Below are 26162 nucleotides of genomic sequence, written 5' to 3'. Positions count from 1 at the left end.
TTCCAACCGATTTCTCATACACAAACAGCAGTTGACCGGCGTTTCCTGGTGAAACGTTGTTGTGATGCCTCGTGTAAGGAGAAGAAATGCGTACCATCACGTTTCCGACTATGATAAAGGTCGGATTGTAGCCTGTTGCGATTGCGGTTTATCATATCACGACATTGCTGCTCGCGTAGGTCGAGATCCAATGACTGTTAGCAGAATATGGAATCTGTGGGTTCATGAGGGTAATACAGAACGCCGTGCTGGATCCCGACGGCCTCGTACCACTAACAGTCGAGATGACAGGCATCTTATCCGCGTGGCTGTAACATATCGTGTAGCCACGTCTCGATCCCTGAGTCAACAGATGGGGACGCCAGCCGATGTGGCCGAGCGGTTCTAAGCGCTACAGTCTGGAACCACGCGACCGCTACGGTCGCAGGTTCGAATCCTGACTGTGGCATGGATGTGTGTGACGTTCTTAGGTTAGTTAGGTTTAAGTAGTTCTACGTTCTAGGGGACTGATGACCTCAGAAGTTAAGTCCCGTAGTGCTCAGAGCCATTTGAACCATTTGAACAGATGGGGACGTTTGCAAGACAACAACTATATGCACGAACAGTTCGACGACGTTTGCAGCAGCATGGACTATCAGCTCGGAGACCATGGCTGCGGTTACCCTTGACGCTGCATCACAGACAGGAGCGCCTGCGATGGTGTACACAACGACGAACCTGAGTGCACGAATGGCGAAACGTAATTTTTTCGGATGAATCCAGGTTCTGTTTACAGCAACATGATGGTCGCATCCGTGTTTGGCGACATCGTGGTGAACGCACGTTGGAAGCGTCTATTCGTCATCGCCATACTGGCGTATCAGCCGGCGTGATGGTATGGGGTGCCATTGTTTACACGCCTCGGTTACCTCTTGTTCACATTGACGGCACTTTGAACAGTGGACGGTACATTTCAGATGTGTTACGACCCGTGGTTCTACCCTTCATTCAATCCCCGCGAAACCCTACGTTTCAGTAGGTTAATGCACGATCGCATGTTGCAGGTCCTGTACGGGCCTTTCTGGATACAGAAAATGTTCGACTGCTGCCATGAAAAGCACATTCTCCAGATTTCTCACCAATTGAAAACGTCTGTTCAATGGTGGTCGAGCAACTGGCTCATCACATTATGCCAGTCACTACTGTTGATGAACTGTGGCATCGTGCTGAAGCTGCATGGGCAGCTGTACCTGTACACGCCATCCAAGCTCTGTTTGACTCAATGCCCAGGCGTATCAAGGCCATTATTACGGCCAGAGGTGGTTGTTTGAGGTACTGATTTCTCAGGATCTATGCACCCAAATTGCGTGAAAATGTAATCACATGTCAGTTCTAGTATAATATATTTGTCGAATGAATACCCGTTTATCATCTGCATTTCTTCTTGGTGTAGCAATTTTAATGGCCAGTAGTGTATTTTAATCGTAATCCTAAACTTGTTTTATAAATAAGGGTCACCTTCTTTGTTTCTCTGCCGTGATTTCTAATAAATAAATCTCACACATGCTTACTAATAATTTGTTACTAAGAAATTCTTACATCACGTTATCAGCACTCAGTTATTTTGTATGGGGAGAGGTGGTTGTTACAATGGAGGATAGAGAAGGGGTTTATTCGGGGACGGGAATGGGGGGGGGGGAGAGAACGGGGCGTGGTATCGAACATATTCCTCGGATAGGGCAATAATATGCCTAGACCATCTCAGAATTATACTTTTCAGTTTATAGCCTTTTTAGTAATTCGTAGCATCGAGTACGAGTTAGGAGATCAATATCACACTGACAAGGTACTGATGAAACTGGGAGAATCTCACAAGGTACGTGAAACGCTGCTTTTAGGCCTACTTTTAGGATCGTCTTGTAAACAGTAACTGTGATTCGAGGACAATACCAGTTTCTAACATGGAAGGGCGAGCAGTCTGTGGGTCATTTGTTTGTGGCGTGTCCAGTGGCCAGTAGGGAAGCGCCAGTTGGTGTACCACCGGCCATTCCCCAGCCGTTCATCATATTCCCGCCGGCGCAACGCCGCACATTAAACACGCTGACAGAACAATAGAGCCCCAGCATCTGCCCGCCCTCCCGCTAGTGGCGAGTAATCGAAAATTTCTGGACAATAACTCAGCCCGGGCCTTCATTTGCCGAGTGGGCAGTGGTCATGGTTTTGGAGGTCTGTACGACCAGACGCTGCAGACCAACAGAAATTCGCTAATCCTGCTGTTGCAACAAAGGAACAACGCTTGAGTGTATCTGGAAATACAGGGCGCGTCAAAAAATGTATACACACTTTGAACTGTCAGAGTCAATTTATTTTCCGTTCTACAAGGTTAAATATCTGTGAGAAAGTAATATTACGTTTCTTCAACAGGTGAAAGCAGTGGCAAGGAAGTAACTGCAACATGGCGGACGTGCGTTTGTGCTTTGAAGCGCGGAAACAGATAATTAAATGGTACTGGAAGTGTGAGAATGTAGGTGCGGTTGGAAGACAGTCTAGAAGTGAGCATGGTACAGAACCACCTTCAAGGTTAACAATTACACGTCTACGAGACAAATTCGAAATTAATGGAACAGTGTGTGACGTGCATAAAGGTCGATCAGGGCGACCTCGTACAGCTAGAAGTGATGATTCCACAACTGCGGTCTTGGAACTGTTTCAGCGTTCGCCTCAAAAATCTTCAAGCCAAGCGGCATGTGAGAGTAATGTAAGTGCTAGTAGTGTGCTACGCATTCTGAAGAAGGGCAAGTTTCGTGTGTACATTCCAAGGCTGGTGCAACAGCTAAGTGACGACGGTCCAGATCGAAGGTTAGAATTTTGTGAATGGGTTCAGGAGATGGTGAGACGTGAACCGGGATTTATGGGTAGCATAATTTGGTCGGATGAAGCCCTGTTCAAACTCAATGGAACTGTCAATAGGCACAATTGTGTGTACTGGGCTGAAGATAATCCTCACATTACAGTCGAAAAGGCTGTGAATTTGCCTGGTGTAAATGTGTGGTGTGGTTTGTCTGCAAGGGGACTCATTGGGCCTTTCCGCTTTGAATGTACTGTTACTGGAGAAACGTACCTAACAATGCTTGCTGACTCCTTATTCCCTGCCATTCGTGCATTATACGGTAGTGATGAGTTTTATTTCCAACAAGATGGCGCCCCGCCGCACTATCATAGGGACGTACGAGCATATCTGGATCACAATGTGGCAGGCCAGTGGGTAGGACGCAGGGGACCAATCGAGTTTCCTGCACGCTCTCCAGACCTCACGCCGCTGGATTTCTTCTTATGGGGCACAGTAAAAGAAGAGGTGTACAAACGTAAACCACGTGACCTGGACACACTTTGGAATGAGATTCAGGCGGTGTGCGCAGAAATCTCATTGGACACTTTGGTACGATGTACGGAATCAATGGTGACTTGTACTCAGAAATGTATTGATACTGAAGGCCACCAGTTTGAGCATTAATCACATTTGCAAAGTACATTTATTTTTCCAATTGGACTTTAAGCTTTCCATTTCCAGAAATTTAACATTGTAGAACGGGAAATAAATTTTCTATGACGCTTCAAAGTGTGTATACATTTTTTTGACGCACCCTGTATATACACAGGGTGTGTCACCTAACTCTGCCACCTCAAATATCTCTGGAACAGCAGTAGATATTCAATAATGGTTTTTTCAAAAGCATTAACTTACGGCAGGGGCTTAGGAAAGCAAATACTATTCAAAAATTTAAAATGTAAACAAATACTGTTTTCAACACAAACGTCTATATTTTTAAATGTACTATTATTTCGTATGCAATCAACATCTTGAAAAATCACAAAAATCATGGCGTTGGTTGCATCGCAATACCTCAATTACATCCAGAGAAATTGCGAAGCTAAGTTGACACTTGAAATAAATGAAGAGCACAGCTAGCGCACGTTCTGAGACTCAAGCGTGCACCTCACGCTACCTGTGTCAGGGACTGACACAATGCACAATCCACAAAAATAAACAAGTAACACGTGCAACACAAAGTTACGTTTTCAAATTGTAAATGTATGTTTATTCTTGCGAAATGACAACTAGAGCTACAATAAGAGATAACACACTTGAATTCACTTTGCTAAACACATGTACTGGTGTCCTGTCGTCCACAGAAGCTGTATTGTTGTGCATTACATCCAGCATAGAAAATACACCCACAACTTGACCAATGAAACTGTGCCACATCAACGTATGTTCGAAGTGCCCTCCGTTTTCATCAACACACGTTTGCAGACGGGTAACGAGAGAGTGTTGCAGTGATTGTAGAGTTTCTGCAGATATTGCCGCACACGCCGCAGTAATATGATGTTACATTTACTAGTGCCCTGTCGTCCACAGAAGCTGTATTGTTGTGCATTACATCCAGCATAGAAAATCCACCCACAACTTGACCAATGAAACAGTGCCACATCAACGTATGTTCGAAGTGCCCTCTGTTTTCATCAACACACGTTTGCAGACGGGTAAAGAGAGTGTTGCAGTGATTGTAGAGTTTCTACAGATATTGCCGCACACGCCGCAGTAATATGATGTTGCATATCTTGCACTGTCGTTGGGGGTTCTTGGTACACTCTGACTCTCACTGCGCTCCAGAGAAAGAAGTCTAGTGGCGTCAAATCCGTGGACCGTGCTGGCCATCGCACAGTACCTCCGCGCCCCATCCACCTATTTGGAAATGTCGCTTCTAGAACGTCTCTGGCAACTTTTGCACTGTGTGCGGGAGATCCATCGCGTTGGAACCACATTGATAGACGAGTTTTCAATCCTAAATCCTCCATGAGGAGCGCTAGTGTGTGTTGAAGAAATGATGCAAATCGCTGTCCATTCAATGTTCCACGGTAAAAATAGGGACTTACAATACAGTTAGCAATGATACCGCACCAAACACTGACACTCCACTGTCGTTGATGAGCAACTTGGCGCATCCAGTGGGGATTTTGCACGGACCAGTAGCGCATGTTCCACAGATTCACATTACCATGAATTGTGTTGAGTGGTACTTAAGTAAATAAATTAGTGAAATCAAAGTGAAGTAGAAATTAGAATATAAATGAAAAACTTGGTTTAGTTTAGAGAGTTACATACTGGCAAACAGCGGGCAGAACAGCAGAACAGAAGAGACAATGACCGTGAAGTCAGCAAGTTCCACATAAGCGGGCGCTGTCGATTCAGCCGTCAGGGCATCGCCTGACCGGCTCACGTGTTTCTCAGTTCTCACATGTGAGCAAAGGCCCTCGCCTACATTCCAAGAGCCAATGACCGACGTTAAGAAGATTCTTCGAGAAGCTTTTCAACGAGACAGAAGAGGCAATGACCGGCTCACGTGTTACTCAGTTGTCACATATGAGCAAAGGCCCTCGCCTACATTCCAAGAGCCAATGACCGACGTTAAGAAGATTCTTCGAGAAGCTTTTCAACGTGACAGAAGAGGCAATGACCGTGAAGTCATTCACCTGCAGTAAACTGAAGTGAATAAATACGCGAGACGCAGTGGGCCCGACAGACGGAGATGAGAGACGAAGAAGACGAAGAAGTGAAGAAGCGTAGCAGTTGTTTTCAGTCAGTTTCGGTGCTGAAGACCGTCATGCAAGAAGAGACTGCATCATGCACAGACGCACCAAGTCCGCCGCTGTAATGGAATAGCAAGCAGCAGACTCGGCGCCAGAAGACAGAAGTTAAAAGGTATTTGAAGTCTGATCTTTACGTACCCGGGTGACTCGTGAGGACGGGAAGGAGACGGCCTCACATCAGCAGTCACCTGTGAGCTGAGATGAAGATCTGACAGCCGAAGACTGGCAAGCGGGAGTCCGTTGTTCGAGTCCGGGACACTGGCCTTCTCCCGCCGCGCCGCTCCGCTGGCCGACGCACAACACACTCGGCCGCTTAGAGAAGAGAAACACTGGGACGCCACATCCAAGGTATCACCATCCGATGCACGACTTCGCTCGCAATAATTAAACGGGCCACCTCGCGCTGCGCGTCTCCGGTCAGCTGGGCGAGACGGCGACACGAGATACACACCGCTACGCGTAATCAGACTCCGCCGCCGCCGCCGCTGCTGCCGCAGCAGAAGGCTACGCAAACGACACAGCTGCCGCTCTCCGAACCAGAACATCCAGTAAGATACAGTTGTACGAAACTTTCAATAAAAGTTATCTTATGTAAAAATGCTGTTTCACTCTACCTCATACCCGAGCCAAGGAAGAACCCACCCTGCCCACATGTTGTTACGAGAGAATATTTGATTAATTTAATATTTTCTCCCTGACAGAGTGCTTTAGAATGCTCATCCTGACAATTGACAGCATCAAAAGAGAAAACCCAGTTACATTTAGTAGCAGAAGTGCTACATTTAGTACCAGAACTGTTACATTTGTAAATGAAGCCTCGTCTGTAATCAGCGTATCGCTTATGAATACCAGATCACCTACCAACTGCTGAAGTGCAAAACGACAGAATGCAATGCGTGATTCGAAGTCATTCCCGTACAGTTCTTGGTGCAGTGAGATATGGAACGTATGAAACCGATGCCGATGCAAGATTCTACACACACTACTGTGGATTATTCCTACACCTCGTACAATTTCTCGTACACCCACCTGAGAATTGTGTGCTACAGCAGCCAGGACAGCAATTTCGTTTCCATTGCCAGTCGCCGGCGTTGTACGTTGACGTTTTGTGGAAACCCAGCTTCCTGTTTCCGCGAGTGTCTTGCAGGTTTTACCAATGGTTCGATGTGTCGGACACCGCCGATCTGGGTAGCGTCCAGCATACAGTGTCACAGCTGCGGTTGCATTTCTGAGACATTGGCCACAAATTAAAATAATATCTAGTTTTTCATTACTGAAGGCCGGCAATCGACTAGATGACGGCAAATGTAACAAGCCACAAGAAAACAGGTTTTAATGTGGCAACGTATGTGAATTGCGCTATGAGAGCAGTTCAGCAGACCAGATTAGGAGACACTTATACAGTGAAGGTAGAGCGCACCGTGGTGATATTGGTATGTTAACGACAGGATACAGGCGCCACTGCAGGCAACCCCTGCTCTGAGCACAGTACTACATGCGATGCACTACGTCAGAAGTTGTGACGCCGTTGCTATCCTTTACAAGCCTATATTTCAGAACTTATGAAGTTAAGAAGCGTGAAACCAAGTGTGTTACCACTAATTGTACCTCTAATTGTCATTTCGCAACAATAAACATTATGCACAGGACATCCATCATACTGATACCGCATTATTTGACACATTATAAGAGGTGGACCGGTTCAAGTAAGGTACAGCTCAAGAAGGGGCTAAAGTATCCCCCTTTAGGAGTGCCATCAATGATGTATGGGCCAATGATGTGTTGTCATACAATACCACACCACACATTAACACTCCACTGATGTAGTACGTCAATCACATCACGATTACCGGCAGCGTGAGGTGCACGCTTGAGTTCAAATGGCTCTAAGCACTAAGGGACTTAACATCTGAGGTCATCAGTCCCCTAGAACTTAGAACTACTTAAACCTAACTAAGCTAAGGACATCACACACATCCATGCCCGAGGCAGGATTCGAACCAGCGACCGTAGCGGACGCGCGGTTCCAGACTGTAGCGCCTAGAACCGCTCGGCCACCCCGGCCGGCCACGCTTGAGTCTCAGGACGAGCGCTAGCTGTGCGCTTCATTTATTTTAAGCGTCAATTTCGCTTCGCAATTTCTCGGAATGTAACTGACGTATCGTTAGATCTAGAAAAGGCATATGACCGGGTTCCTAAGAGGAAGTTATTGTCTGTTCTACGAGATTATGGAATAGGAGGCAAACTTTTGCAAGCAAGTAAAGGTCTTTACATGGATAGTCAGGCAGCAGTTAGAGTTGACGGTAAATAGAGTTCATGGTTCAGAGTAGTTTCAGGGGTAAGACAAGGCTGCAACCTGTCTCCAGTGTTGTTCATATTATTTATGGATCATATGTTGCAAACAATAGACTGGCTGGGTGAGATTAAGATATATGAACACAAAATAAGCAGTCTTGCATATGCGGATGACTTAGTTGTGATGGCAGATTCGACTCAAAGTTTGCAAAGTAATATTTCAGAGCTAGATCAGAAATGTAAGGACTATGGTATGAAAATTAGCATCTCCAAAACGAAAGTAATGTCAGTGGGAAAGAGATATAAACGGATTGAGTGCCAGATAGGAAGAACAAAGTTAGAACGGGTGGACGGTTTCAAGTACTTAGGATGCATATTCTCACAGGATGGCAACATAGTGAAAGAACTGGAAGCGAGGTGTAGCAAAGCTAATGAAGTGAGCGCTTAGCTAAGATCTACTCTCTTCTGCAAGAAGGAAGTCAGTACCAAGACTAAGTTATCTGTGCACCGTTCAATCTTTCGACCAACTTTGTTGTATGGGAGCGAAAGCTGGGTGGATTCAGGTTACCTTATCAACAAGGTTGAAGTTACGGATATGAAAGTAGCTAGGATGATTGCAGGTACTAGTAGATGGGAACAATGGCAGGAGGGTGTCCACCATGAGGAAATCAAAGAAAAACTGGGAATGAACTCTATAGATGTAGCAGTCAGGGCGAACAGGCTTAGATGGTGGGGTCATGTTACACGCATGGGAGAAGCAAGGTTACCCAAGAGACTCATGGGTTCAGCAGTAGAGGGTAGGAGGAGTCGGGGCAGACCAAGGAGAAGGTACCTGGATTCGGTTAAGAATGATTTTGAAGTAATAGGTTTAACATCAGAAGAGGCACCAAAGTTAGGACTGAATAGGCGATCATGGAGGAATTTTATAAGGGGGCTATGCTCCAGACTGAACGCTGAAAGGCATAATCAGTCTTAAATGATGATGATGATGATGATGATGATGATGTAACTGACGTAATGCGATGCAACCAACGCCATTACTTTTGTGATTTTTCATGCTATTGATTGCATACGAAATAATAGGGGTTGTCCGTTTAAAAATACACAAGTTTGTGTTGAGAATAGTATTTGTTACATTTTAAAATTTCGCATAGTATTTGGTTTCTTAAGTCCATGCCGTACGTTCATGCTGGTGAAAACCGTTTTTGAGTATCTATTGTTGTTCCGTACTTGACAGTTGATGTTTTTACTGTGCGCTGGTAAAGTTTCGAACCGATCTGGTAGATGGCGAAGCTGTACTGCAGCGTACTACATACGACCCACGTTACAAGCAGCGTGCTGTTACTGAATACTTGCGTGCAGAAAAAGCAACCGCGGTGAACATCCAAAAACGTTTGTGTGCTGTGTATGGCGATGCTGCTGTTGATAGGAGTACAGTTGGGCGATGGGTAAAGAAAGCTACAGCCTCAGGAAATGCAGAGACAGAGCTCCATGATCAGCCACGCTCGGGCAGTCTTGTCTCAGCCACTGCTCCAGACATGCTGAAATCGTGCGGATGCCATTATTCGTGCCGACCGCCGCACCGAAACTCGACAATTGGCTCTACAGTTGTCGGTCAGCATTGGAAATGCGTCTGCAATGATCGAGACTCTCGGATATTCAAAGAGGTGCTCACGATGGGCTCAAAAATGGCTCTGAGCACTATGGGACTCAACATCTTAGGTCATCAGTCCCCTAGAACTTAGAACTACTTAAACCTAACTAACCTAAGGACATCACACACACCCATGCCCGAGGCAGGATTCGAACCTGCGACCGTAGCAGTCCCGCTGTTCCGGACTGCAGTGCCAGAACCGCTAGACCACCGCGACCGGCGCTCACGATGGGCTGTACATCATTGCCTCATCCATCCTACAGTCCAGACCTGGCACACTCGGACTTCCATCGCTTGGGGTCGCTTGAAGATTCTCTATGGGGAACACACTTTGAAGATGAGGAGAGTCTCAGTCATGCAGGAAAACATGACTGCGCCTGTAGGAGAAGAGCTTTTACCAGCGGGGAATACACGCTCTTCCATAACGTTGGTGTACGGCCATGAAATGTGATGGAGGCTACGTAGAAAAATACACATGGGCAAGACATGTTTATGTATATTGTCATCAAACTCGCAGTTCAAAATGGTTCAAATGGCTCTGAGCGCTATGGGACTTAACATCTGTGGTCATCAGTCCCCTAGAACTTAGAACTACTTAAACCTAATTAACCTAAGGACATCACACACATCCATGCCCGAGGCAGGATTCGAACCTGCGACCGTAGCAGTCGCGCGGTTCCGGAGTGAGCGCCTAGAACCGCGAGACCACCACGGCCGGCCAAACTCGCAGTCTTAACAATAAATATGTTCTGAGGAAAAAAATGTGGGGCATTACTTATTGAACGAGCATTGTAAATTTCGTATCGTCAATCCAGAGACTACAGGAGTGGGACAGGACAAGCGGTAATGTAGCGGCAATGGTATCTGAGAGCAAGTTGTCTTGCGGTAGCATATTTGTTGAATTTATCGCTTCCTCTTAACGCTGACTCTGACATGTAATGTAAGTGACAGGACCACAAAGCACATTACTTGAAGAATATGGGACAAAATGAACGTCCGCTGTATGCGATGACGTTGCAGATGGAGATGTGAATGGCAGTGACCGCACTGAAACTGTCAACGGTGCAGGAACTGTGTTTACGTCATCACTTGGGGGAATCAGCACCCGTAGTAGCTGTGCTATCATCAATATCTACTACAGGAGGATCTCTATACGTTAATAATCGAGATCATTGACTCCTTAAGCGGTTTACGAGGTGCATTCAAGTTCTAAGGCCTCCGATTTCTTTTCTAATTAACTACTCACCCGAAATCGATGAAACTGGCGTTACTTCTCGACATAATCGCACTGCAGACGTACACATTTTCCACAAAGCTGACGCCATGATTCCATGGCAGCGGCGAAGGCTTCTTTAGGAGTCTGTTTTGACCACTGGAAAATCGCTGAGGCAATAGCAGCACGGCTGGTGAATGTGCGGCCACGAAGAGTGTCTTTCATTGTTGGAAAAAGCCAAAAGTCACTTGGAGCCAGGTCAGGTGAGTAGGGAGCATGAGGAATCACTTCAGAGTAGTTGTCACGAAGAAACTGTTGCGTAACGTTAGCTCGATGTGTGCGTGCGTTGTCTTGGTGAAACAGCACACGCGCAGCCCTTCCCGGACATTTTTGTTGCAGTGCAGGAAGGAATTTATTCTTCAAAACATTATCGTAGGATGCACCTGTTACCGTAGTGCCCTTTGGAACGCAATGGGTAAGGATTACGCCCCCGCTGTCCCAGGACATGGGCACCATCATTTTTTCAGCACTGGCGGTTACCCGAAATTTTTTTGGTGGCGGTGAATCTGTGTGCTTCCATTGAGCTGACTGGCGCTTTGTTTCTGGATTGAAAAATGGCATCCACGTCTCGTCCATTGTCACAACCGACGAAAAGAAAGTCCCATTCGTGCTGTCGTTGCGCGTCAACATTGCTTGTCAACATGCCACACGGGCAGCCATGTAGTCGTCCGTCAGCATTCCTGGCACCCACCTGGATGACACTTTTCGCATTTTCATGTCGTCATGCAGGATTGTGTGCACAGAACCCACAGAAATGCCAACTCTGGAGGCGATCTGTTCAACAGTCATTCGGCGATCCCCCAAAACAATTCTCTCCACTTTCTCGATCATGTCGCCTGCCGGCTTGTGCGAGCCCGATGTTGTTTCGGTTTGTTGTCACACGCTATTCTGCCTTCATTAAACTGTCGCAACCACGAACGCACTTTCGACACATCCATAACTCCATCACCACATGTCTCCTCCAACTGTCGATGAATTTCAATTGGTTTCACACCACGCAAATTCAGTAAACGAATGATTGCATGCTGTTCAAGTAAGGAAAACGCCGCCATTTTAAGTATTTAAAACAGTTCTCATTCTTGCCGCTGGCGGTAAAATTCCATCTGCCATACGGTGCTGCCATCTCTGGGACGTATTGACAATGAACGCGGCCTCATTTTAAAACAATGCGCATGTTTCTATCTCTTTCCAGTCCGGAGAAAAAAATTCGGAGGCCTTAGAACTTGAATGCACCTCGTATATCGACCCCCAGGGGTAGACTCCAACCTATGAGCGGTCCACGTCAGAGGAAAAAAAAGTTCAACGTACGTTAGATGACACTGGGGGCCGCGAGAGTGGGTCCCATTTAGGGAGATCTCAACCAAAATTTCGAAGCTCGCTTCTGTGTATGCAATTGCCCATCTCATCGGCTAAGAGAGAAAGTGGAGCAACTCTGTTCCGCCTCTCCTGCTCGCAACATTGCAGCAACATTATTCTTTTTTTTTTTGGCACCAATTTATAAAGTATTGCCCCTTATACGTTTCCGAGAAGTGCAAAGAGTATCAGGCGCCGCCCTTCATGGGCCAGGAGAAGCTTCATCACTCTTCAAGAGCAGTATTACTGTGCAACGCAACACGAAACAGCAGTCGCTTCGTAATGGTTACATGTGCAGGGTTCGGGGCTACTTCACCGAGGGTGGAAGCAGGCGGACACAAAACACACGGGCCGAAGTCGATCGACTTCTGCCGATCCAGAACTTGGAAGCTCTCGTTCATCAATTTGTGAACAGCCGATAGTTGGTAACCGTACAAGTTTAAGTAAATCAATGTCATATTGTGTGGGAGTGCCAGAGGTCAGTAAGCAAAATTATTTTTTATCTTTTTTTTAATTGCGTAGATATCCGCCGATTGTGGCTTGACATTGAGAGGATTGATGTCAATTGCTGTGTCTTATAATATTTACCTAATTAGCTTAATTTTTGCCCACAGATACATAGTAGACACAGCACAATCTGAAAAGAAATGTATACAGTACAGTCTTGATTATTTTAAGTTTGGCTTCATTCCACCAATGTCGGACAAACGATTACCTATGAGCGTTTTGTGCAGCAAACAGTTAAGCAATGAAACCATCTAAACTGCAGGATCATGTGAGAGGTGTCACACTAACAAATACTTTCAAATATTTTAAAAAAATTCAAAAGAGACCCACAGTGGACAGTATGTTCGCTTCGACGTCGCAGAGAGATGATGGTTTGTGGGCCTCTTACAACATCTCTCCTTATAGCAAAACCTGGAAAACCGCACACTATCGATGAACAGTTAATTTTGCCAGCCGCTAAAGAGGCTTCAAAAACTGTTCTACAGAAACCTGCTTGTGATATCCTCAAACGGATCCCGTAGAGCAGCACATATCAAAGATGTATTGATGAAATGAATTATGATACTGGAAGTAATTTGTGTAATTATCTCCAAACGACCCATTTCTCACTATAGCCGGATGAGTCAACTTTATCTGGTAACAAACCTTTATCACTGGCATACGTTTTGTTGTGGCCAAAGGAAATCCACGCGAAAACTGACAACAGACATCAGAGGTGAATCAATATTTATTGTTAAAAGATTATCCACGAAAACGGCGTTTATTAAAAAAATAATGCCAGCGGCAGAAGATGGATCACCTGTCATGTTTGGGCGCTATCGTAGATTTATAAGCAATTTAGAACAAAACGTACCCGAGGTATTTGCGATGCACTACTTTATCCATCGACAAAATTTAGTTGCTAAAAATATCAGTGAGAGATTGCATCAATATCTTCAATCTGTCGTTAATGCAGTAAACAAACTTCGAAGAAAGGAAATATTTCCAGGTTATTTGCTAAGTTATATGAAGAAAATGAGGAGAACTTCGATCAATTACTCCTTCACCCTCAAGTACGCTGGCTGTCAAAAGGCTTATGTTTGACATGGTTTTTATGACTTTTTGAAACTGTTTGAGGTTTTGGATGCTAAGGAACCAATATTTAAATAAAATTTGATCAAGTGGAAACCAGACGTTGCGTAATTAAAAAATTTATTTACTAAATTTAATGAGGTTGTCTTCCAGTTACAAGGCGACAGCCTAAATTCGATAAAAACAAAATACTTCGTTCCAGCTTCTCTTGGCAGAATTGAACTAATGAATCAAAACTCTGGATGGCGCAAATTTTCCCAGTTCCCAATTTGCACAGACCAACTGCCGGTATGATGATGTTGCAACTTAGATTCGTTAAATGTCCTTCACACAGATTTTGAAACTAGGTTTGAGCTTGTTTTGACTATGGGCATACCACAAGGTGTTATCAGTACAAACAGTGATATTGAAGAAACTGAAGCATTATAAGAGTTTAACGAAATAATCACTAACTAAGGACTTAGGATACAGTTTACAATGGTGTATCACCACTTCAGCTTCAGAAAGACATATCCTTTACTTATCTTTTATTAGGGACTACTACGAGAAAGATTTTCATGTCTTTTCCACCTTCATACCTCGTGGAAAGAAGTTGCAACAAGGTTGCCATTATTCAAAAAAAAAAAAAAAAACAGAGGGAAGAAGAAGAAGAAAGAGAGAGAGGAAGTGTTTGGAAGTCACTGACCGAGGGGATCGAAAGTTAAACCTAACCAAACTGAAGCCAGATATTGAGAGTAAATAAACAGACTCATCTTTCTCATTTATGTGTTACTTTCACTAGATTTGTATTTTGCATCACTTAAATTAATAAATGTATAAAACGTAACACATTTTCTTACGTTTTTCACTCTACACTCTTTTACAGTTATACCTATCAAAGTCAGTCGCTTTGTTTCGACCCTCAAACATTTTAAGTTGATGAATTTGTAAAAATTCAATATATGAAAGGCAGGAGGTCTACCCAGAACAGAAAAAATTTACACGTGGTCTGCAAGACAAGAAAGTTCGGGGGACCTCTGACATAAACGCACGCGCTGCCTACAATATACACTCCTGGAAATTGAAATAAGAACACCGTGAATTCATTGTCCCAGGAAGGGGAAACTTTATTGACACATTCCTGGGGTCAGATACATCACATGATCACACTGACAGAACCACAGGCACATAGACACAGGCAACAGAGCATGCACAATGTCGGCACTAGTACAGTGTATATCCACCTTTCGCAGCAATGCAGGCTGCTATTCTCCCATGGAGACGATCGTAGAGATGCTGGATGTAGTCCTGTGGAACGGCTTGCCATGCCATTTCCACCTGGCGCCTCAGTTGGACCAGCGTTCGTGCTGGACGTGCAGACCGCGTGAGACGACGCTTCATCCAGTCCCAAACATGCTCAATGGGGGACAGATCCGGAGATCTTGCTGGCCAGGGCAGTTGACTTACACCTTCTAGAGCTCGTTGGGTGGAACGGGATACATGCGGACGTGCATTGTCCTGTTGGAACAGCAAGTTCCCTTGCCGGTCTAGGAATGGTAGAACGATGAGTTCGATGACGGTTTGGATGTACCGTGCACTATTCAGTGTCCCCTCGACGATCACCAGTGGTGTACGGCCAGTGTAGGAGATCGCTCCCCACACCATGATGCCGGGTGTTGGCCCCGTGTGCCTAGGTCGTATGCAGTCCTGATTGTGGCGCTCACCTGGACGGCGCCAAACACGCATACGACCATCATTGGCACCAACGCAGAAGCGACTCTCATCGCTGAAGACAACACGTCTCCATTCGTCCCTCCATTCACGCCTGTCGCGACACCACTGGAGGCGGGCTGCACGATGTTGGGGCGTGAGCGGAAGACGGCCTAACGGTGTCCGGGACCGTAGCCCAGCTTCATGGAGACGGTTGCGAATGGTCCTCGCCGATACCCCAGGAGCAACAGTGTCCTTAATTTGCTGGGAAGTGGCGGTGCGGTCCCCTACGGCACTGCGTAGGATCCTACGGTCTTGGCGGTCATCTGTGCGTCGCTGCGGTCCGGTCCCAGGTCGACGGGCACGTGCACCTTCCGCCGACCACTGGCGACAACATCGATGTACTGTGGAGACCTCACGCCCCACGTGTTGAGCAATTCGGCGGTACGTCCACCCGGCCTCCCGCATGCCCACTATACGCCCTCGCTCAAAGTCCGTCAACTGCACATACGGTTCACGTCCACGCTGTCGCGGCATGCTACCAGTGTTAAAGACTGCGATGGAGCTCCGTATGCCACGGCAAACTGGCTGACACTGACGGCGGCGGTGCACAAATGCTGCGCAGCTAGCGCCATTCGACGGCCAACACCGCGGTTCCTGGTGTGTCCGCTGTGCCGTGCGTGTGATCATTGCTTGTACAGCCCTCTCGCAGTGTCCGGAGCAAGTATGGTGGGTCTGACACACCGGTGTCAATGTGTTCTTTTTTCCATTTCCAGGAGTGTACATATTGAAAGCCATCCATTACGATATGTCTTTCAAATCAGCTACCTTTGAGCTAGTTATTAGTCGCCAGCGAGTTGCAAAGAAATACTGTGCACGTATTTCGTCACCTACGAACGCCACAGTCTTTGCCTACATACAGAAAGCATAACTATACGCTTCGGAGGGATATGTCTGATTCATCGAGTGTCAGTACGACAGAGTTTTGAGGAATGTGCTCGTGTAGATTGCAAGATAATGCTCAATTATATTTCTGGGATTTTTTGGACTCAGCTATCACGAAAGTTGTGCTCACTCTAATTCGATGACTTTGTTAAGTTTTTCATCATTTCCATTATAATTATCCGGGCTGTTATGCCGTGGTCGGTTGATGAATGCTGTGGTGATTCCCAACGTTTCGTCTCCGACTGCGGGAGACATCTTCAAGGGGGTCCGTAGCTTGATGGAAGGTCCAACACACACACTGGCTCGCTACTGACTGCCGCTAAATTCCGTGTCCGCGCGCCCCCGCGCCGCGGCGTGACGTCACGTGTTTTGAAAACGTCAGTGCAATTGGCCGCTGTCCGTCGCCGTCGATCGCCGTTGCCATCACCCAGTAGTGGACGAGTGGTACACATCTTCTTTAACACCGGCATCCATATACCGTTTAATTTGACGCCCTCCTCCTTTCTGTTGAAATTATTTGGGTGTTTAGCGATTTCTATCGCCTCCCTGTAGAGCCTTTCGTAGTATCCGCTTGTGGCCGCTAGTACTTGCGTCTCCTCGAAACGAATATTGTGTTTCCCTGGCTGGAAAGCATGCTCCGCAACAGCTGATCGTTCCGTTTCTCCTCTTCTACAATTTCCCTTGTGCTCTTCCAAACGTTTAGAAATAGTTCTTTTAGTGGTACCCACATAAACATCACCACAGCTGCATGGGATCCTATACACTCCAGATTTTTCCAATAGTTTGCGAGCGTCCTTGGCAGGCCTAAGGTATTCCTGTATCTTCCTGGTGGGCTTGTAAATTACGGTAATATTCCGCTTCGTCAAGATCCTCCCTATTCTTTCCGTTACATTTTTAACAAACGGCAGGAAAACCTTAGATTTTGCAGTAGCCTGTACGTCAGTATGATTTCTGCGTGGCTGCCTCAACGCACGTTTTATTTCGGCGGACGAATATCCGTTCTTCGTTAGTGCATTGTGGAGATGTTCCATCTCAGCGTCGAGCAACTCAGGTTCACAAATATTTCTAGCTCTGTCCGCTAACGTCTTGATAACACCCTGCTTCTGTTGTGGGTGGTGGTTCGAATCCCGGTGCAAATAACGGTCCGTGTGCGTGGGTTTGCGGTACACTGAGTGGCCCAAACTACCATTTTCGTTTCTAAACACAAGCACATCGAGGAAATGTAGTTTGCCGTCTACCTCCTCCTCCATTGTAAACTGAATTCTTGAGTTTATACTGTTCAGATGTTCGTGGAACCGGCTTAGTTCCTCCCTACCATGTCTCCACAACACAAACGTGTCATCCACGTATCGGAACCATACATTTGGTTTCTTGCTGGCAGTACGTAAGGCCTGTTCTTCGAATTTCTCCATAAAGAAGTTTGCAATTACGGGACTTAGGGGGCTTCTCATAGCCACGCCATCCGTTTGCTCATAAAACTGTTCATTCCACTTGAAGTATGTGGTCGTCAAACAACACTTAAACAGCTCTAAAATATCGGCAGGAAAAATTCGATCTAGCTGTTCCAATACATCATTAAGTGGAACCATGGTAAACAGCGATACCACATCGAAGCTGACCAATATGTCCTCCGGCTGGACCACTATGCCATTCAATCTGCTGATGAAATGTGTCGAATTCTTTATATAAGAGTCCGAACGGCCCACATGTGGTTTTAACAGCGTAGTCAAAAACTTGGCTAACGAGTAGGTGGGCGAACCAATGGCACTTAGTATCGGTCTTAACGGAACATTTTCTTTATGAATTTTGGGCAATCCATAAAGCCTCGGTGGTAGTGCAACCGAATTGCAGAGACCTTTCTGTACACTCTCTTCAATGCAGAACTTTTTTATTAACCGCGACACAGTTCTGAGAACGTTGTTAGTGGGGTCCTTATTTAGCTTCCTATATGCTTGCGGATCCAGTAGATCCGTAATTTTTCTCTGATAGTCGGCCACATCCATAACCACCGTTGCGCTTCCTTTGTCAGCTGGGAGAACCAAAATACTATCGTCGTCATTCAGGAGTTTTAAAGCTCATCTCTCACCCACAGTTATATTACTTTTCGGCGGTTTTGCATTGGCTAATATTCTCACTGTTTCTATACGGATTTCTTCAGCTGTTACAGAATCTACACTGCGAATTCCTGCTTCTACATTGACTATAATTTCTTCCGTGGGCACAAAACGCGGACTAACAGCAAAATTTCCTCCCTTGGCCAGCACAGATGTCTCATCGTTAGATAACGAACGTTTGGACAAATTGATAACAGTCCGGGAAACGTCTAAATGCCGAACAGTCTGATTAGGTAGCAAATTATCAAACTTCTTCTTCTGTCTACTAGACGTCGTCAACATACGCTTCCCCATGGTATCATGCAGTAGTCTATCAATTTTATCCCAGTCACCGCTGCACAGTTTATTACTGATCGTAATATGGAGAGACATTAACTTACAGTTTGTGCTTGCCAAGTCCCGTCGGGTCTGCTGAATGCGCTCTCGTAGTAAGGCCTCCTCAGTCCGTTTGAAAATGCGTTGTGCCTTTCCCGAATAGAACAGTCGCTTTATCTTCAGAAACTTCGGTATAACGCCGACGGCTCTGCAACGAGACAGGAATGTGAGGGAACACAAAAGCTGCACTCTCTTCTTCTGGAGTCCTTCCAGGCGTCGCACTTCTCTTGACATCTCCTCCCCGTAGAGGCGTCTGATACTAAAATGTAAACTTTCACGGCCGGAAATATCATGTCCATTATAATTATCCGGGCTGTTATGCCGTGGTCGGTTGATGAATGCTGTGGTGATTCCCAACGTTTCGTCTCCGACTGCGGGAGACATCTTCAAGGGGGTCCGTAGCTTGATGGAAGGTCCAACACACACACTGGCTCGCTACTGACTGCCGCTAAATTCCGTGTCCTGGCAGTCAGTAGCGAGCCAGTGTGTGTGTTGGACCTTCCATCAAGCTACGGACCCCCTTGAAGATGTCTCCCGCAGCCGGAGACGAAACGTTGGGAATCACCACAGCATTCATCAACCGACCACGGCATAACAGCCCGGATAATTATAATGGACATGATATTTCCGGCCGTGAAAGTTTACATTTTAGTATAAGTTTTTCATTTCAATGTCCATTTCTATGCTGTAACATACAGAAATTTATGGTAAGATCGTTGTTTGGAAGTGTCTAATGGTGAAATTTTTCATTCGCAGAGTTTTCGGCTTTACATGTGTACCTTCCTCGTTCAAGACGTTAAATCCTTTGTTCAAAGCGAGAGGCTTTGTTCCACGTTCAAAGAACAATATCGGCATCATCAAAGATCAATATCAGTATCTCATTTCCTCAGTCACAAATGTAGGTCATGAAGTACGTCGCTACCCCAGTTATTTGATATTACTAAGGGAATGTAAGATTACATGGCGGTTCATTTTTGTTCTAATTCAATAGCTTTGTGTAATTCAACTGCATCTTGTCCGTTAGAGGACAAATGTAGCATTGGTGCTCTAATTTCTAAGTCTAATGCGCAGTTATTCTGTGCTCAAGTGTTTCTACATAAATCGACAGATGGTGGGAGCACATTTACCAGGCTCCTTCCTCACTGCTCTCCTTGCAACTAAAAATACAGATAGCTCTGGGCTCTTACAGCTTCTATTAGGGAATGAAGAGCCCGCGATGTTTTTTTTTTTCTCGTGTTACCAGCTAATGCCAAGGACTATAAAAAAACGTGGCCTACAAAGTATTCGCATCTTAGTGAATGTTACCTGCCAGGCAGCAAAATAATATCTACAAAACTCTTCGAAAAATTATGCTCTCACGCTTTAGAACATTGTAGGTAGTAAGACCGTATTATAAAGTTCACTAATAACTAACATATTTTTCATATAAAACATTCTCGGACTTATTGTCGCGTCAGCTCGTGGTAAAATACGGAGGTTTCGTCGATTACCTCCACCGTCTTCGTCAGGAGCAACTGACTGTCTAAAATGCTACTGTTGTGGCATTATTTAGCCTATAGACAGCTTATGATTGGTAGGTGATGCTGTCGCAGATGGTGTCTGACTGCGCTCCGGTAATAGCGTAAACAATGCGACTAACATCTCTGCTCGCTTCTATGAACCGCTAAGTTTATATCAACTGTCATGGTTTTAGCTCTTCTCTTACATTCGTATTTCTCAAACTTTTTAATTACAGAATCCCAGTTTGTAGAAGCCTGGAACAAAATATTTGTTTTGTCAAACATTATTTTGTGTTAGTGTATAAGGCTGTGCTCAGCAACTACAGATGTCTCCAGTTCTCGATTTTCAATACACCATTGATGTTCTACACAGCGGTCGGAAGACGAGGTGTAAGACCTATTTTCCGACATCCTAAGACGAAAAAAATGCTACGCCCTGTTAAGGTCAGTCACGGTCTCAGAATCCCTGGAATTTATAACATACCTTGCGAGTTTGTAAGTAACTACATCGGTCAGTCCATCCGCACCGTTTCTGACCGCTGTACAAAACGTCAAAAACCGGGAACTGGAGGACCGAGCAGTTGCTGAACACAGCCTTACAAGCAAACACAAAATATCGTTTGATGAAGCAAACGTTTTGTCCCAGGCTTCTACGAACTGGCATTCTGTAATTAAAGAGGTTGTAGGAATAAGAATGTACGAGAAGTATTTCGACGGTGGCATCGTCATAGCGTTGCATGGAAGCGAGCTGTCGATCCAGAGAAGCAGAGACGTTCGTCTTAATGTTTACTCAACTATGAGAGCGGTGGCGCCACCAGCGCAGACACTGACTTCATCAGCGACAGCGTTTCGTAATTACCGACCAAACAGAAACCGTCTATGGGCTATATAAGGCCACCACGGCATCAGTTTAGACAGTCAGTTGCTCCTGGTGAAGACGATTGAGGCAATCGTGGAAAGCTCGAGGTTTTACCCTGAGTTGAGGTGGCAAGGATTTCGAGAAAGTTTTACACGACAGTGCCGTAGCGAAAGATTTCGTTAGCTTTGCAGTTTATTTATTAATAAATTGTGCTTAGTCTCCTCAACCTCTTCCCCCTTTCTGAAGCCGGCCGTTGTGGCCGAGCAGTTCTAGGCGCTTCAGTCCGGAACCGCGCTGCTGCTACGGTCGCAGGTTCGAATTCTGCTTCGGGCATGGATGTGTGTGATGTCCTTAGGTTAGTTAGGTTTAAGTAGTTCTAAGTCTGGGGGACTGATGACCTCAGATGTTATGTCCCATAGTGCTTAGAGCCATTTGAACCCTTTCTGAAAATTAATTTGCTCCACCTCTCCGTGATCAAATCACAGATACACTCTTACTACTCTCGTTACAGAAACGTCACAGTTACATCATCTGCAGCTACAGAAGGTATCTTCATCTCACAGCTGGGAAGGAGGGCACATTGTGGAAGAGTAAAGTTACACATCAAGTAGAGTAATCCACAGCTCCTAAGTGTACAATCCTATTATGAAGCATTGTGGCATTGATAAAATTGAATTTTTGCCTTCTCCCACTTCCTTTTCATTTTTTCCTTTTTTGCCAAAATGTAATAGTACTAACAGCACCTTTATTTATATCTCTGGTGGTGCTATTCCATCAGGAACAGCCTCAGATCGTTTCTTTGGAAGAATCGGATGAAAAAGAAATGTTACATTGAATGTTTGAATTAGTTGTGAAAGTTTTATCTCGTGGCTTAATTGGTTTAGAATCTGAATTGCAATCTCATATTTCTTGTTAGCCTTACACATAATCTAACTTAAACTAATTTACACTAAGGACAACACACACACCCATGCCCGAGGGAGGACTCGAACCTCCGACTGGGGATGACGCGCGAACCGTGGCAAGGCGTCCAAGACCGCACGGCTACCTCGCGCGGCCAACTACAGGAAAGGGGCGCAGTATGTGGCTAGATACATGTCTCTGCAGCGTGCAAGACACTGAGGTCTGATCTCAAGATCTATAGATATACAGTGTGTTAGGGCAATAAGTCCAGATATTTCTACTGATGACTGAGGGCGGGCTACTGAATAAAATTACATCAGTATTTACTTCGCAGCGGGTGAGGTACAGAAGTGTGAACACTTGGAAGCAAAACGGGAAGTCTACACGGACAGGGGTAGTCCACCTCACAACACAGTTACGTCCACCCAGGAAACATCAGGTGATAAATTATATGATGTGTTTGCAGGAACATCGTCAGACGTAGAGATAAAACCACTAATACAATGAAGTGGGTACATATTAAGGTATCAATGATCACAGTATCTGTACCTATACCGCTAACACCCTGTATTTCGAAAATAAACGTCCGATCTTAAATTAACGCCACTAAGTTGTATCGTACCCTGGTGAAATACAGGGCTATTACAAATGATTGAAGCGATTTCATAAATTCACTGTAGCTCCATTCATTGACATGTGGTCACAACACACTACAGATACGTAGAAAAACTCATAAAGTTTTGTTCGGCTAAAGCCGCACTTCAGGTTTCTGCCGCCAGAGCGCTCGAGAGCGCAGTGAGACAAACTGGCGACAGGAGCCGAAAAAGCGTATGTCGTGCTTGAAATGCACTCACATCAGTCAGTCATAACAGTGCAACGACACTTCAGGACGAAGTTCAACAAAGATCCACCAACTGCTAACTCCATTCGGCGATGGTATGCGCAGTTTAAAGCTTCTGGATGCCTCTGTAAGGGGAAATCAACGGGTCGGCCTGCAGTGAGCGAAGAAACGGATGAACGCGTGCGGGCAAGTTTCACGCGTAGCCCGCGGAAATCGACGAATGAAGCAAACAGGGAGCTAAACGTACGACAGCCGACGGTTTGGAAAATCTTACGGAAAAGGCTAAAGCAGAAGCCTTACCCTTTACAATTGCTACAAGCCCTGATACCCGATGACAAAGTGAAACGCTTTGAATTTTCGGCGCGGTTGCAACAGCTCATGGAAGAGGATGTGTTCAGTGCGAAATTGTTTTCAGTGATGAAACAACATTTTTTCTTAATTGTGAAGTGAACAGACGCAATGTGCGAATCTGGGCAGTAGAGAATCCTCACGCATTCGTGCAGAAAATTCGCAATTCACCAAAAGTTAACGTGTTTTGTGCAATCTCACGGTTTAAAGTTTACGGCCCCTTTTTCTTCTGCGAAAAAAACGTTACAGGACACGTGTATCTGGACATGCTGGAAAATTGGCTCATGCCACAACTGGAGACCGACAGCGCCGACTTCATCTTTCAACAGGATGCTGCTCCACCGCACTTCCATCATGATGTTCGGCATTTCTTAAACAGGAGATTGGAAAACCGATGGATCGGTCGTGGTGGAGATCATGATCAGAAATTCATGTCATGGCCTCCACGCTGTCCCGACTTAACCCCATGCGATTTCTTTCTGTGGGGTTATGTGAAAGATTCAGTGTTTAAACCTCCTCTACCAAAAAACGTGCCAGAACTGCGAGCTCGCATCAACGATGCTTTCGAACTCATTGATGGGGACATGCTGCGCCGAGTGTGGGAGGAACTCGATTATCGGCTTGATGTCTGCCGAATCACTAAAGGGGCACATATCGAACATTTGTGAATGCCTAAAAAAACTTTTTGAGTTTTTGTATGTGTGTGCAAAGCATTGTGAAAATATCTCAAATAATAAAGTTATTGTAGAGCTGTGAAATCGCTTCAATCATTTGTAATAACCCTGTAGTATTTGCAATTGCTTTTATGAAACTACAGATGTTACAGCTACAATAAGAACCATTAGTGCAACTTGAAAGTAAATTTCCTAAAACTACAGATGTTACAGCTACAATAAGAATCATACTCATTAGCGCTACTTGAAAGTAAATTTCCTTGTTAAATTTTAGCTTAGCAAATTAAACCTATCGGTCACGAGAAACAAGTGATTTGGATTCCAGTGCCGCTGTATGATTCCACCACAACTTGCTCACATATTTCGAAGACAAAATCGATGACAAAATTTTATTAAGACAGTTGGAATTAATTTTGTAGAAGGAGAAAGCTCTCATACAGTTAAACAAGAGAAGGTCAAAAGCTGTGGCCATGTGCTTAGTACTTTGTAGTGTCACTGTTTTGATTTAAGCGGATTTCGATCATTATTCATTTTTTTTTTCAGGGAGACAGTAGTATTAGAATGGCTTAGATTCAGCAATTCAGGAGCCGCAAATTACATGTAGCCTCTGTTTATTTTGCAATAATTCCATTTCACATTCACCACTAATGCCGCAACACTATGTGTAGGACCATTCTGGATAGTTCTCCTAAAACCACGCAAATTTTGTTGAAATATCGTTTACGACGTTTACCGTTTCTTAATATTCACACATCATTTTTGACTAGATTAGAAGTCAGCTACTTGAATAACTTCCTCTCAGAATATCTTCGTCCGTATAACCAAGTAAATTCTTCTTCTTACCACAGTTCATCTGCTTTACTATCCTCTTCATTACTCTCACGTTTCATAATGCCATTCCTCAAATTCAATGTTTCAAATGGCACTGAGCACTATGGGACTTAACTTCTAAGGTCATCAGTCCCCTAGAACTTAGAATTACTTAAACCTAGCTAACCTAAGGACATCACACACATATATGCCCGAGGCAAGATTCGAACCTGCGACCGTAGCAGTTGCGTGGTTCCAGAATGCAGCGCCTAGAACCACTCGGCCACCCCAGCCGGCTATTCCTCAAATTCTTACCAGTTCAAAATTATGCCTGCTGCCAAGAGACTCAGACTACTCAATGAGACTGTAGAAACACGCACATGGGCTCGAAGGAAATATTACGCATTGTTAACACAAGAATGCCGGACCAACTCTTGTTCGCTGTCCGCTAGGTAACCGGAAAATTGGTTCAAATGGCTCTAAGCACTATGGGACTTAACGTCTGAGGTCATCAGTCCCCTAGACTTAGAACTACTTAAATCTAATTAATCTAAGGACATCACATACATCCATGCCCGAGGCAGGATTCGAACCTGCGACCGTAGAAGCAGCGCGGTTCCGGACTGAAGCGCCTAGAACCGCTCGGCACAGGGGCCGGCCGGAAAATTGGATGCGTTAGGTATGGTATGCTTACAATGGGTTGGCAAAGTATTATGAAAACTACTGCCAGATCAGCTTTAAAGCTATGTTTTGTGTAGTACTCGAAACTGTTCCACACCTTTTGAACTTTGTCTCTTCCATCACATAACAAATTTAGAATATTATTGTAGTTTATATTTATGTTCCATTTTCTTTATTACTGAATTTTTTTTTTGCGCCGTTGTCTAAGGTATTTTCATTGCATGAAGTTTGTTTAATGGGACGGGGGGGGGGGGGGGGCTGGTTTAAGAGGTCGAAAGGCTTTGCTGCCGTCTGTCGTCCCATTGGAATTCATCTACATGACAGTAATAGTCAATAACAGAAGACTTTTGAGAGTGTTCTGTAACTTATTGTTAGTTGCATTGTTTGTAAAACTGTATGCCAGGCGTATTGACACCTGGAATCATAGATGTCCCGAAGGACGAAGAAGGAGGGGTACTTCTATTGCTCACCTCACCACCCCCAGAATATGAGTACAGAGGCTTATTTATTACTTAAGTTACATCCACCTCTAGAATGAGTGGATATCTATCAATTCTCTTAGATATAAAAAGTTTCTTCGTTTTTATGGTTTGACTTGACTCGAAACTAACCAGCCCATTAATATATTCAAAAGTGCCGC

Source organism: Schistocerca cancellata, chromosome 2 (genome assembly GCF_023864275.1).
Source record: "Schistocerca cancellata isolate TAMUIC-IGC-003103 chromosome 2, iqSchCanc2.1, whole genome shotgun sequence".
Taxonomy (NCBI): domain Eukaryota; kingdom Metazoa; phylum Arthropoda; class Insecta; order Orthoptera; family Acrididae; genus Schistocerca; species Schistocerca cancellata.
This window is presented reverse-complemented; position numbering follows the sequence as displayed.